Here is a 13,921-nt window from a genome sequence, read left to right on the forward strand (position 1 = left end):
AGAGTAGGGGGATGGGCAGGGAGGGGGAAGGGTGAGAAAGGGGGAACCCATCACAATATTGGACATGTAGTTCCACTCCAAGGGGACAAATAACAGAAATGTGGGTGAAGGGAGACAATGGACAGTGTAAGATACAAAATAACAATAATAATATATAATTGATCAAGGATACATGAGGGTGGGAGGGTGGGGGAGGAAAGGAAAAAAAGAGGCGCATGTACCAAGGGTTCAAGTAGAAAATGTTTTGGAAATGATGATGGCAACATATGTACAAATATGCTTGATACAAATGATGTATGGAATATTGTAAGAGCTGTAAGAGCCCCCAATAAAAATAATTTTGCAAAACAATATTACAAGAGCTGTAAGAGCCCTCAATAAAATGTTTAAAAATAAACCCAAAATTAAATAAATGTATTTGAGGTGACACTGTTATAATAACAGAGACACCTGACGTATCTATTTTGAGAAACAGAACAGTGAAGGAACTGCCTGCCATCCAAACACTTCAACAAACGACTACATTATTTAACTATTTTTAGAATGGTAGCTGCACAAGGCCAAAGGATTGGAAATGCTATTTACTAGTTTTAAAGTGCTGTATCTCCACAGTATAAAAATGAATATATCTGAAAGCCAAGTTACTTATTCCACATTCATATAATCTGTCAAATTTAGATCAGGATAAAAGAAAACCAAATTGTGACAAGCGAAGAGGAAGCACAAAATCTAAGGTCACAATGTTAGTCCACATTTTTTAAATCATGAGTTCCATTTATCATGTTATAATTTGTTTTCAAGGGCACATTTATTTTGTTTAATTGATAACATCCATACAGTATGAATTTAGTTTATTTAGAAAAAATGAAGTTATTGTTATGAAAACAAACATTTTATTTTCTTTTATTTTGAAGATAATTTTATTGGTGCTCTTACAGCTATTATAACAATCCATACATCAATTGCATCAAGTATATTTATACTTATGTTACCATACTTTTCTAAATATTTACTTTCTATTTGAGCCCTTGGTATCAGCTCCTCTTTTTACCCTCTCTCCCCACCTCCCCCCTGAATAAATTATTATTATTTTCATATCTTACACCGACCGCTGTCTCCCTCCCCCGCCCTTTACCCACCTTCCCCCTACTTTCCTGATATCGCTACTCCTATTTCTGTTCCCAAGGGGTTTATCTGTCCTGGATTCTGTGTGTCCTGAGCTCTTATCTGTACATGTATACATGCTCCAGCCTAGCCCGCAGTGAAATGCAGGATTGGGGTCATCATAGTGGGGGGTGAGGAAGCCTCAAGGGACCAGAGGAATATTGTGTGTTTCATCGGAGTCATACTTCACCCTGGCTGACTCATCCCTTCCCCGTGACCCTTCTGCATGGGGATGTCGCGTTATTTACAGATCCTCCGAAACCCCTTGTTCTCAACAATATGGTTTTTGTTTGTTAGTTTTGAGTCTTCTGATGCTTATGACCAGATCCTGTCGACACCTCATAATCTCACATGCTGGTGGGCTTCTTCCATGTGGGCTTTGTTGCTTCTCTGCCAGATGGCCACTTGTTTAACTTCAAGCCTTTAAGACCCCAGATGCTATATCTTTTGATAGCTGGGCACCATCAGCTTTCTTCACCACATTTGAAAGCAAATATTTTCAATCCAAAGTTGTAGACACACATCCGCCTTGACTTCTAATATTTTTAAAAATTTTGTTTCATATTGAAAACAACTCCATTTCGACAAATATGTTTAACGAGTAACAGTTTTGTTGTTGTTTTTTAAATCAGCTTCTCCTAAAACCTCAAGCTACTCGAGTTAAATAGAAATGGCAAATGTTTATTAGGAGGTGAACACACACATTAATTTAGCAGTTACGATGGTGGTCCCTAAGATTGACTAACATTGTGTTTCTTTATACACATGCATACACACGCAGTTAGATGTGATTGTGGTGCTGTCAGGCCAGCACAGGGCTGCACACAAGGGCGCTATGAGTTGGGACCGATTCGAGTGCACTCAACAAGAAGCCAGAATCAAGTTAATGGCACGCAGTTTGTTTGTTTTTTCCATTTTGGGGGCAAATATTGAGTGACAAAAGAAGCAGTGTCCTAAAAAGAATGTGTTGCTATGAGTCAGAACTGATCTGACGGTACCTAAAAACATGATAACAACAAAGTTGTTGTTACCGTCTTTCTACTACAACTCCCCCTGTAATTTCTGGTGACTTTAATATTTACCCAGATGACCCTTCCAACACACAGACAACTCAACTCCTTGACCTCTTCACTTCCAGTGATCTTGCCCCCTATCTCAATTCAGCCCCACATCTGATCATCCTCGGATCGTGCCAGGATTAATAATCAACCCTTGTTCACAATCTCCATCTTAAGCATCCCACGCTCTATCCACCAGGTCCTATCTTCCCTTAGAGCAGCGGTTCTCTACCTGTGGGTCACAACCCCTTTGGAGGTCGAACGATCCTTTCACAGGGGTCGCCTAAGACCATCGGAAAACACATATTTCTGATGGTCTTAGGAACCAAGACATCGCTCCTCTGTCTGTCTCCAAGCAGGTCCGTCCACATGCAGATACTGCAATGCAGTTTACTGTTGTTATATGAAGACTGTTACTCATGTTACACCATGCTCCAAGACAAAATTTCATTTATTTGTAATTAGAAATAAATATTTCACAATATATAATTACATATTGTTTTAGTGATTAATCACTATGCTTTAATTATGTTCAATTTGTAACAATGAAAATACATCCTGCATATCAGATATTTACATTACGATTCATAAGAGTAGCAAAATTACAGTTATGAAGTAGCAACGAAAATAATTTTAAGGTTGGGGAGTCACCACAACATGAGGAACTGTATTACAGGGTCTTGGCATGAGGAAGGTTGAGAACCACTGCCCTAGAGGAACACACTCCCTATAGAACATAGACTCAACTCCCTGCCACTGAGTCAATGCTGACTCAGCGGGGCCCCCTGGGGTTCTGCGTAGAAAGCCCAGTCTCTCTCTGGTGAAGCTGCTGGTGGTTTTGAACCACTGGCCATGCAAATCGCAGCCTGATGTGTTACGAGTACACTACCAGGGCTTCATGGACTACAATAATTAAATTCCTTCCATCAGTACCTTCAATCTATTTTTTAACAGTTTTATTGGCATGTAATTCACATGTCATACTGAACATTAATTTGATTTCAATAGTTCAATCATATTAAGAGTTGTACAATCATTACCACAATCAATTTTAGAACATTTTCTTCTTTCTTGTACTAATTGTTAATAGCTTCCCGTATCCCCCTAATTTCCCGTACCACACCCCCAAGAAACCATTAATCCAGTTACTGTCTCGGTCTCTATAGACTGGCCTAACCTAGATTTCATATACAGAAAAACATACCAAAGAAACCTAACAACACTAACAAAGTAAAACAGACAAAAACCTCAATTAAAAAGAAGACAACATTAAAAGCTAGAACAAATTTAAAATGGGTCTATGGGTCTGAAAAGAAAGGAAACGATAAAGTGTTAACATGCCATAGACTAAGCACTCTGGTGACTTTAAACGCTAGCCTCAGAGAGAACATGGCATCCCCCACGGATTATGCCAGAAGGACTCGACGTGGAACCTGACTGAACGGCCTGGGCCCTCCTGAAAACTACCTGTAGCCCTTGGACTTAGGACTGAAATTCCTCGAGGGGAGAGGAAGCAAATTATGGGTACCCCAAGATTGTTGAAATGGTGGTCGTTGGACCTTGGGTGAGAGCCATGGCTTAGTGGGAAAGGGACCCAGAACCACCATATATTTACTATCTCAATCCTCCCCTTGCATTAATATGAATTAATTTATTGGAAAAAATAATAATTAGATAGGCAAAGATCTGTCCTTGTAAGGAATGTTACAGGAAAATTCCCTTAGCACCAACACCCATACGCAATGTAAACAGAGCTCAATCATTTAAGAATTCAATCTGTACAAAGCAACAACTCAAGGATTGCAGCTCATAGCTGCATAAACAAACTCTTCTCAACAGTACCTTAGATTCTATGCCATTGTATAAATTATTGATGATATCAATGCAATCACCTTATACCCCAAGAGGATGATAGACAATGTTTTTCTTTGTTTGTTTTGTTGTTGTTTATGTTTGTTTGTTTGTTTTGTCATGATTTGATCAAGATTTCTAAAGTAAACCAGAGTCTTTCATAACCCCGGGACAAGCAGAATGGATTCTGAACTTCCACTTAATTCTAGCCCCCAAAACAGGGTTCTTATCACATGGCCCTGTTTTATACTCTCCTTCATGAAGAGCTCGCTGAAGATAAGGGTGCTGCAGCAAAGTGTGGTGAAGGGCTCAAGTAGAAAGAAAGTGTTCTGAAAAGGGTGACGACAACAAACGTACCAATACGCTTGATGCAATGGATGGATGGACGGATTGTGATGAGAGTGATACGAGCCCCCAGTAAAATGATTTTTTTAAGTGTGGTGAAGAAAGCAGATGGTGCCCGGCTATCAACTGGAATAGTGTCCTGGGTTTTAAAGGTTTGTATTCAAACAAGCAGCCATCTACGGGAGGCCTCAACTAAGTCCACATGGAAGAAGCACACCAGCCTGTGTGATCTGAAGATGACAATAACAAATCCAAATATGATGAAGGGAAAAATATCCCAGCTTAAATTGTGAAACCCAATTTGTAGAAGGTTATGGGGGACTGTGGGAGTCCAAAATCAATATGCAGACTATCTCGTCAGAGTAAGCCTCTGATGGATCCCCTCTGTCCACAGTCAAGGGACGAGAACAGCTTTGCTATCAGAGATTATTGTACACTTGATTATGGTGGGGGGAACTGTGGTATAATCTGAAACATCTGGTGGTATGGCCTCCCTTTTGACTTAGCCTGAATTTGCTCTAGCTTTAAATATTTCTCATTTGTTCCACAACAGAAATTTCCTCTCTGTTTTTTAGAAATATGTATATTGCTGGTGGATCTTTTGCTTCTGATTCTTTATTTTTAATCATTATATTTTACGATTATTTGTTTCATTCATTTTTGTGTTTCATTGTTCTGATCGGTTTCCCAGTTTATAAAGCACAGAAGGAGTGAATGGATGGAAACAATAACTGATGCAATGCTTGATGGGGATGGGGAGTGGGAAGGGTGAGGGGAATTGGGAAACAAATAATGAATGCAGCAGGAAGCACTAGAACTGATTGTGATGACATATATACAACTCTTAAAAAGTGACTTAACTACGGAAGTATATGATATGTGAGTTTTCTGTTAATAAACCTATTTTTAAGTGATAAGGTGTTAAATTGTTTTTTAATCATTTTATTGGGGGCTCATACAACTCTTATCACAATCCATCCATCCATCCATCCATTGTGTCAAGCACATTTGTACATTTGTTGCCATCATCATTCTCAAAACATTTTCTTTCTACTTGAGCCCTTGGTATGAGCTCCTCATTTTTTTCTCCTCCCTCCCCTACCTTCCCTGCCCCCCTCACGAACCCTTGGTAATTTATAAATTATTATTATTTTTCCATGTCTTACACTGTCTGATGTCTCCCTTCACCCACTTTTCTGTTGTCCATCCCCCAGGGAGGGGATTATATGTAGATCTTTGTGATCAGTTCCCCCTTTCATTATTGGTCCTGAGGGGGTTATCTGTCCTGGATTCCCTGTGTTTCCAGCTGTGATCTGTACCCATGTACATCCTCTGGTCTAGACTGATTTGTAAGGTAGAACTAGGATCAAGATAGTGGGGGTGGGGTGGGGATGGAAACATTGAAGAACTAGAGGAAAGTTGTATGTTTCATTGTTGCTATACTGCATCCTGACTGGCTCCTCTCCTCCCTGCAACCCTTCTCTAAGGTGATGTCCAGTTGCCTACAGATGGGCTTTGGGTCTCCACTTAAGGTGTTAAATTTTAATTTAACTGCATCAATCTATTTCTTGTACAGTTTTTATTCCTTTCCTCCTGTGGACCTCCATTACATAGCTGTTGTTTACAATGCTACGCCATGTTATGTCACAACATATTATACTAGCATCATTTCCTTGTATATGCTCTGCAACCTCGTACTCCTCTAACTTTCTTTCAAGCTCACTTGATACATCCTGGCTAACTCCTCACCTCTCCTTGCTCTATCAGGCACCCAAACAGCCAACTATGGCAAGAGTAAAAAGCTGCAAGTGAAGAGGGCTTGGAGCACAAGCTCAAAGACTACCAGCCTTCAGCATGGGTAACAACTCAACATCAAGAAAACAAAACTTCTCCTAACTGGAACAATAAGCAGCACCCTGATAAATGGAGAAAATATTGGCATTGTTAACGATGTCCTTTTACTTGAGTACACAATCAACACCCATGGAAGCAGCAGTCAATAAATCAAACATTACATGGGCATATTTGCTGCAAAACACCTCTTTAAAAATTTTAAAAAGCAAAGAAAACACTTGAAGATTAAGGTGAGCCTCATCCAAGCCATGGTGTTTTCAACTGCTTCACATGAGTGTAAAAGGTGGGCAATGAATAAATAAGACCAAAGAGGAACTGATGCCTTGTTATTATGGTTCTGGCAAAGAATATGGAATATACCTTGGCTTGCCAAAAGAACAAGCAAGCAATCTGTTTTGGGAAAAGTACAACTAGAATGCTCCTTCAAAGTGAGGTTGGTGAGACTTTATCTCACATATTTTGGATGTGTTATCAGAAGGAAACAATCCTTGGAGAAGTACATCACCTTGGCAAAGTAGACAGTTGAGGTAAAAGAGAGAAGTTCTCAACAAAATAGCTTGACAGAGTGACTGCAGCAGTGGGCTCTTGCACAGCAGCTGTAAGGATGGCAGAGACCAGGCAGTGCCTCATTCTGTGTTCGAAGGGTCACTATGAGTTGGAATAAACCTGGCAACATCTAACAACAATAACAGAACTCATAAAAGTAAGTTTGGACCCTTAGTGTTCCTTAACAAGCTACATAGTCTCTGAATTTTATTATTTCTTCTTCCACTCCTCATTCTCTATTGACAGGCGTGGGAGCTTATGGAAGTTCTCTTATGTTTCTATCTTCTCAATAAGAAAAGAAGCAAGACCATCAAACTTGGTGCATTTGTACTCATAAACTACTTCAATAATAAAATATCTGTGCTCCTATCCTCACTCACAAATCAAGAATTTCCTGCAATTGTTTCCTGTCTCTCTAATTTATACTTGCTGTATGGACTTGCTCTATTCCCATTCTATCTTAAATGCATTTCCATCAGGCTTTTCTACCTAACCCTAAAACTGCTCTTCCACGTAGCGAAATCCAACCATCAATTCTTCTCTTCATTTTATTTGCACTATCAACAGTATATGACAGTGGTGATCATTTCTTTCTATCTTGTACCCGCCCCCCACTCCCACCTTTAGCTCTGGTCACAATTCCCCTCTTGGTTAGCACTACCTCATGGGGGTGTTCCCTTTGGGCTCTTTTGCTAGTTTCTTGACTTCAAAAGATGGGAATGTCCAGGGATCAGTTCTTCACTTCTACTCTATTTCTATTTGCTTCGTAGCTCTTATTATGTATCAAGATTTTACATACTGTCAGCATTCTAATGACCCCCAGGAGGATCTGGGTAGTGTAAACGGTTAAAGTACTCAGCTTCTAACCATAAAGGCTGGTGGTTCAAGTCTGCCCAGAGGTGACTCAGAAGAAAGATTTGGTGATCTTCTTCTGAAAAATAAGCCACTGAAAATGCTATGGAATACAGTTCTACTCTGATACACACAGAGTTATCATGAATCAAAACTAACTCCACAGAACTAGCTTATGACTCCAAACGATATGTCTCTGATTTAAATCTCTCACCTAGACTCTAGATGTTAAATTCAAGTGCCTGAAAATGATGATGGTTACATATATACATGCTGGCTGGCTGGCTGGATGGATTGTGATAAGAGCTGTATGAGCCCCCAATAAAATTATTATCTTTTAAATCCAGTGCCTACTCTTGGATAGCTATCAAGTTTATTAAACACAGCCTAAATCAAACTCTTAATTCCCAACCTCCTTTATGTCTAAATCTGTCTCTCCTATTAAAGCTTCATTTTAGTAATCCTTCCAATTTCTCAGGGCAAAAAAGACCCTTAGCCATGTTTTTATTCCTCTCATTTCACATCCTTATTCCATCCCATCAGCTTATCTTCTTAATGCTACAAATTGCTTCTTTCTTACCATGTCATAGCTACTACTTTCATCTAAGTCATCATTATGCTTTACTTGGATTAATTTCACCATCTACTTTCTAGGAGGCAGGGACGACCACTTCAAATATGTTTTTACCAAATAACAGCAAATGAACCAGCCAACAGCCATTGAGTCAGTTCTGACTCACAGGGACCCTTTGCAGGTTCCAGGCTGTGACTCTTCACTGGAGCACACAGGGCCAGCTTTCTCCCTTGAATCAGCTGGAGGGTTTGAACTGCTGATTTTGCAGTTCAATGCTTACCTGATAGCACCACCAGGGCTCCTTAATATCTTTTATAGGGATCCCTTTATTAAGTAGTAACAACAATGACAAATCACCCAGAGGAGGGAAACCATCAGCAGGAGCCCACGGGGATATGACAGCACTGCTAACTATAGAACATGGAAAACAAATTCATCGCAAAATCATGTTTGGTGGCAGATCAATTAACTGCTATCACAAGCAGGACTATAAAAGCAGGAAAGGGACCATGATTGGGATATATACACTACTGCAAATGGGAAAGCCTACAGAATTGGTTCTGTGACCCTCCAACCACGTTGGTTGGGTATGTCTCATGACAGTGCAGCCGTGGTGTCCCAATTTCCATTTTTACACCTCCTTAGACTGGGTAGGGGAGTGGTAATCTACTTTCAAATACACTGTCTGAGAGCAAAGTTTTTTACATCTCAGATTAAAGGTCAGAATTTATGTCACAACTCAAAATGGAGTTAGAGCCCCCACTATAAACCATAGCCTTAGACGTTAAACAAAATGCTTAGAATTTAAATTCTAAGGCACCACTTAGAATACCCTACTTAGAATTTAAATGAAAAGTGTAGAATTTAAGTTCTAATACTGTTGACTGCTAGAACAACAAATAAATCTGTCTTGAAAGAAGACAGCTAGAATGTTCCTTCCAAGCGACGATGGCAAGACTTTGTCTCATGTGCTTTGGATATGTTGTCAGAGAGAATTGTTTCTGCGAAAGGCCATCAAGGTTGGTAAAGTGGAGGTCGGCAAAAAAGAAGTGCCTTACTGAGATGGGTTGACACAGTGGCTGCAACAATGGGCTCAGAATCATAACTGGGAGGATGGCACAGGAGCAGGCAGTATTCTCTCTATTGTACACGGGTCGTTATGAGCGGGAAACCGACGGGGCGGCACCTAACAATGGTAACAACAATATGTTACTGAGTGGTCACTCTGCTTCCACCTTGTTCCCTCCACCCCAAATTGTGTTCTGCCCCTGAACTTTAGAGATGTATTTTTAAAATGCAAGTCACTGGCTAAAGGGTAGAGAAGTGTTAACTTGGGTGTAGGCGAAGACTATATACAATAAGAGGAAGGCCCATAAGTGGGGTCGCAGGGAGGGGATGAACCAATCAGGGTGCAGTAGAGCCCTAATGGATCACGCAACATACCTCTGATCCCTTGAGGCCTCCTCAACTGCTACTATCATGACCCAGTGCCGCTTACCACTCTGGACTAGTCGGGAACATGGATACAGGCATAGGCAAGAGATAAAACTCACAACACATGGAACCCAGGAACAGAAATGGGAATAAAGATACCAAAAGGACAGGGGGCGGGGGGCGAGAGGTGGGCACCGATTGCAATGAATGGCACATAACCACACACCCCCATCCAGGGGGAAGACCAACAGAAACCAGAGGGGAAGGGAGACAGAGGTCGATGTGAGATTTGAAAATAAGTAACAATCTATAATTTATCAAGGGCCCACAGGGGTTGAGGGTCGAGAGTTGGGGGAGAGGAGCTGATCCCAAGGGCTCACTGGAAAGTAAATGTCTAGAAAAGAACGATGGAATATATGTACGAATATGTCGGATACAATTGCTGTATGGATTGTAACAAGAGTTGTAAGAGCCCCCAATAAAATGATCTAAAACAAAGAATGATGGAGGCAAAGGAAGACACTGGGAGATGTGCAAGAGTAAACGGCAACAAAGGTAAAAACTGTTACAGACACATTTCTGAGTAACAGGAATCTACAGCTGATGCCCGGGTGAACGGCGACACAGGCTAACTAGATGTGGGAAGGAGAGTGAGAGCAAACCTATGAATATATACAGGGTTGACAGGGGATATTTGTACGTGTGTATTTACCTTTGAGTATTCGTATTTACATGTCCATGAATGTGGTCATGCAAACAAGGAGCAAAGTCATGAAACTTCTTAACCACACACCTTGGAGGAATGAGTTGCTGGGCAGGCCACTCGGGATCGCAGTCTCTGGGGACATCACGGACAATTAGTATAGCAGTCCACAAAGACCGTGCTTTACATACTACCCTGCTGACTAATGACTGGGGTCTTAAAATCGTGTGCGCAACCATCTAAGGTACGACTACTTGTCTCTCCCTGTTCAGAGGAACGGAGAGTGATGAAACTCAAAGACACACGGGAATGGTGAGATCAACAGACTAAAGGACCACCTGCGCATCAGTCTCCCGGCCCCGAAGCCAGAGCCAGATGGTGCCTGACCACCATTTCCAGCTGTTCTCAAAGATGTCACATTAGAAGATCCTGGATAGAGGGGAGAAAATGTGACATAAATTACAGACTCATAAAAGAAACCAAGCTTACCGGTAGGACCCCGGAGACTCTGGTTCTTGGCTACCCTTAAGGCCTGAAGATGAATTCACCCGGCTGGAACTCAGTGTCCAGCCAAACACTGGACAGGTCTATAAGGGAAACAATAGCACTAGAGAGGTATGCACACCTGAGCATGACCAACCATTTGAGAACTAAAGGGCAGCGCTTACCCTGGGACGAAGTTCAGAAAGGTAGAGAGAAGCAGCAGTGGGAATGGGAAACACAAAGAAGTGGGATAAGCAATGTGACAGTGAAGACATGCAATGATGGGACGAACCAAATGTCTGTGGATTGTTGAGTGTAAAGCTGATGGTCTGCTCTGTGCGCAGTAAAAATGCTTTAGTTAAATAAATAAAATGTAAGTCCGAAGAAATGTTAGTGCCAATGTTAATTTCTTAGTGCTGATAAATGTCTTATAATTATGTAAAATATCAACACTAGGGGAATCTGCACACAGAAGACACATTGAGTGAATGGATGAAAATGAAATATTGACTATTAAAGATCTAAGTCCGGCGATTTCCCGATTTTGCCTCTTTCTAACTATCCTTTTTGTTACTTCCTCTGGGTCTCTTAAACTCTAAGGATTTGTTGCCGTTGAATTGATTCCAGCGCATGGGAGTACACTAGGACAGAGTAGGTCTGTCCTCTGGTGGGTTCATAGGCTGTAAATCTTCATGGGAGCAGAAAGCCTCCTCTTTCTACCTTGGGGGGCTAAGGGGTTCAAGCTGCCTCCCTGTGATGAGCAGCCTGATGCATAACTCACCGCACCACCAAGGCTCCTGATACATTCCTAAACGCCACTTTTTTCTCAAGATCCTCTTCTCTTTTACCTAAGAACTTGACTATTCCTACGCTATGTCTTTCGACAGCCATAAGGCTTAAGCCATCTCTTCCCTTTTAAATTAAAACTTAAATTACCTTTTCATGGCAGTTTGACCCAAATCCCACTGGAGATTATGAATCTGGAGACCACAGCTCTGTTTCTATATATGGGTTGGGGGGAAGGCGCAAACAGTTATGCTAGTTTTTTTTTTTTAATCAATTTATTGGGGCTCATACAATTCATCACAATACATAGATCAATTGTGTAAAGCACATCTATACATTTGTTGCCCTCATTATTCCCAAAGTTACGCTAGTATTAAGTGCTACTAGACTACTAGCCAAAAGGTTGGCAGTTTGAACTCACCTAGAGGTGCCTCAGAAGACAGGCTTGACAATCTGCTTTTGAAAGGTCATTGTCCTGAAACTCTTTGGGGCAGTTTTACTTCCACACAAGGGGTCACCAAGAGTTGGAGCCAACTTAAACATATTTGATGATAGCAACATTGCAATTTATTTAGATAAAATTTTAGACCTCATAACTATAGCTAATAAAAACAATCTCTTTTTGTATTTTATCTAGATTTAGACTGGCCCAATAAGTAAAGATCGTGACCAAATTGGTGTCTTTAAAGGTATCTGATTATATGCATATTTTTAAAGTATCTGAATAAATATTTCTTACTATTTTTTCTTTTTTTTTTTTTAATCGTTCTATCAGGGGCTCTTACAGCGCTTATAATAATCCATACATCAATCGTATCAAGCACATTTGTACATCTGTTGCCAACATCATTTTCAAAACATTTTCTTTCTACTTGGGCCCTTGGTATCAGCTCCTCTTTCTTATTAATTTTTAAGGCTACATTTGTACAAAGCTATTTTGAGTAGGTACAAAATACCCTAGTAAAGAGAAGTAATTTAAACACTTCAAATTAGAATGAGATAGCATATGATCAAACCCATTCTGACTGATAGAAACCCTATAAAAAGAGTAGAACTGACCTAGTGGTTTTCCAAGAGCATTAAATCTTGGAAAGTATCCCCTTTCTCCTGGGGAACAGCTGGTAGTTTCAGACTGTTGACCCTGAAGTTAGCATCCCAGCTGTAACCCACTGCTCCCCCGGGGACTAGATCTAGCATTAGATGACAGATTCTCTTCTACTTGACACAAAGTCAAGTACTCTCTACTACCTGATAAATGAACATGCCCTTAGGAATTGTACTGGTTAAATAGTTCAATTTCTAGGGGGAAAAACACAACTATTTTTAAATAAACCTCAAAATATGCACCAAACCCTCAATACAGTTGGCAGCTTCAGAAAAGTTAATTACCCTCTTATTCTTTTAACCATCTAGAGAAACCAACCCAGTGACTACCATAGTACTTATTACCTGCTGTGAGCACAGTCAAGTGGATTCCCCACTGTTAAATTCAGAAAATAAACTAGGGAAGAAGGGGAAAAAAAGAAATAGGAAGGCTGACAGAAGCAGTAACAAAATACACTGGGGACAAAATGGGAATCTTAGCCTGGCTTTGGATACTAAAAATGATGGGATAAGCTATTTTCAGGAATTGTATGAAAAATATCTAGGAAAATGCCTTCATTCATAGTGCTAAAGTAAAATTCAAACTGAAGATTGAGTAATTTGCTGCAATTTCCTTTAAATGCTACTTCTTAGGGAACCAGAGAGTGAAATTACAGTTTGGTTTGGAAAAGAGATGGTAGGGTCAGCACATGAAAAAATAATTTTTTTAAAGTGGGGGGAAAGAAAAACTTTAGGAAAAAATGGTTTATAAAAATGTATGTGTCTGGTACAGATAGGAACTAGAAATTCAAGGAATCCAGGACGGATGATCCCTTCAGGACCAGTGGTGAGAGGTGATACCTGGAGGGTGAGGTGTAAAGGGGGAACCGATGACAAGGATCTACATATGGCCTCCTCCCTGGTGGACAGACAACAGAAAAGTGGGTAAAGGGAGATGTCGCACAGTGTAAGATGTGACAAAATAATAATAATTTATAAAGTATCAAGGGTTCATGAGGGATGGGGGAGCAGGGAGGGAGCGGGAAAAGTGAGGAGCTGATGCCAGGGGCTTAAGTGGAGAGCAAATGTTTTGAGAATGATGAGGGCCACGAATGTACAAATGTGCTTTACACAATTGATGTATGTATGGATTGTGATAAGAGTTGTATGAGCCCCCAATAAAATGAT

Source organism: Echinops telfairi, unplaced genomic scaffold (genome assembly GCF_000313985.2).
Source record: "Echinops telfairi isolate 266 unplaced genomic scaffold, ASM31398v2 ScPeMD7_7458;HRSCAF=8496, whole genome shotgun sequence".
In the NCBI taxonomy this organism is placed as follows: Eukaryota; Metazoa; Chordata; class Mammalia; order Afrosoricida; family Tenrecidae; genus Echinops; species Echinops telfairi.